This window comes from Oryctolagus cuniculus, chromosome 4 (genome assembly GCF_964237555.1).
Source record: "Oryctolagus cuniculus chromosome 4, mOryCun1.1, whole genome shotgun sequence".
Classification (NCBI taxonomy): Eukaryota; Metazoa; Chordata; class Mammalia; order Lagomorpha; family Leporidae; genus Oryctolagus; species Oryctolagus cuniculus.
In genome coordinates this window covers 10,988,519-10,990,302 of record NC_091435.1, presented here as the reverse complement: position 1 = coordinate 10,990,302, position 1,784 = coordinate 10,988,519, and the positions used below count along the sequence as shown (strand labels likewise).

General features: G+C 55.1%; 1 pseudogene; it reads left to right on the top strand.

Moving 5' to 3' along the window:
- The first annotated feature begins 569 nt into the window (after positions 1-569).
- On the top strand, positions 570-1,459 carry LOC127487584 (developmentally-regulated GTP-binding protein 1 pseudogene; annotated as a pseudogene).
- Positions 1,460-1,784: the final 325 nt, after the last annotated feature.

The following is a 1,784-nucleotide window of genomic DNA, read 5'->3' as shown; positions in this document are numbered from 1 at the left end:
GCAGCCTCCAGGAAGCTGGGAGACTGCAAGGGGAAATGCTGATGACACATTCAGAAGAAATCAAAGAGACTTCGGTACGGAAATGAAACCCCAAGGAGACAGCCCAGGAGCTGTGCAAAGCCAGCCCCACAACCATTCCAGCTGTGAGCCACCATCCAGGTGTGACGGTTGTGGTAGAACTTGACATGGGACACTTGTGCGATTCCTGTGTGTGGCAGGAAAAGCAGGCATGTTCTCACACACCCCACCAGGCGTGGATGTGCTCTTTCTATCCAGCAAGCCATCTTCTTAGCGAGTGTCAGGAACTCTCCAGCACGCTCTCCGGGATCTGCTTCCAGAAACACAAATCAGAAGCTTGCCTTCCCCTCCCAACAGGTCCTGAGTAGCTTCCGGCATCCTGTCCCCCCCCCCCCCCCAACCTTCCCACCTGCAGTTACGGTGCTCCTTTGATTATACAAACCAGCACCTGTGCCCTGCAAAGGAACCAGGTGACAGTGGCAGAGTCTGCCAGTAGTTGTGCTAGGGGAGACAGGCAATGTGGAGGCCACTGTGCCCCCAAACCCAGCCCCATGAGCAGCACCTTTGCAAAGATTGCGGGGAAAGTTCAGATGATTTGCACTCAAAAGAACTAGGCCACAGCACTGCACTGAGCATTGCTTAAGGTTCACCTTGCTGGACTTTCCCCCAAGGACTCACTCCTCCAAAAGCTGGAGGACCTGGTGGACCAGAAGGCTTTGATGTGGCCAAGACAGGTGATGCTCAGATCAGGTTTGTGGGTCTTCCATCTGTGAGGAGGTCAGCATTGCCCAGTAATCTGGCGGGGTATATGCTGAGGGGGCAGCCCTGTGCCCGGTGTCATCAGACACAAAGCTGCCAAGATCCAGCTCCTGGGTCCGTCAGGTGTCACCAAAGGTACCAGGGACGAGAAAGGTAGAGACCACCACGACGCTGAGGTGGCCTTTGTTGTTGTGGATGCCCTGAAGCCCTGGGCACCTGTGAAGGTAACTACAAACGAGCTGGAAGGCGTTGGCATTCGTTGGAACAGCAAAGCTCCCAACACTGGCTTTAAGAAGGAGGACAAGGGAGGCATTAATCTCGTGGGTGCTTGCCCTCTGGGTGAACTGGATGCTGAAGCTGTGAAGAACATTCTGCATGAATACAGAATTCACAGTGCCAAAGTGACTCTGCCCAGCGATGCCCACAGCTGATGACCTCATTGGCGTGCTGGGAGAAAGCTGAGTTTATAGCCCTGGTATCTCTGTGTTGGATGAGATTGCTCAGACCTGCACCAAGGAATTGGGTATCATCTAGGAGGTAAGGTATCATCCACACTGGTGACCTGTTGGAAAACATCTGGACCTGCCTCAAACTACCGAAGTTTTACACCAACCTCAAAGGCCAGTTACCACCCCCGGAGGCTATGTCTTATCCAAGACCTCGGGGGAAGATTTGTGCCTGAAGATTCACAAAGATTTTTTTTTTTTTTTTGACAGGCAGAGTGGACAGTGAGAGAGAGACAGAGAGAAAGGTCTTCCTTTGCCGTTGGTTCACCCTCCAATGGCCGCCGCGGCTGGCGCGCTGCGGCCAGCACACCGTGCTGATCCGAAGGCAGGAGCCAGGTGCTTTTCCTGGTCTCCCATGGGGTGCAGGGCCCAAGCACCTGGGCCATTCTCCACTGCACTCCCTGGCCATAGCAGAGAGCTGGCCTGGAAGAGGGGCAACCGGGACAGAACCCGGCGCCCCGACCGGGACTAGAACCCGGTGTGCCGGCGCCGCAAGGCGGA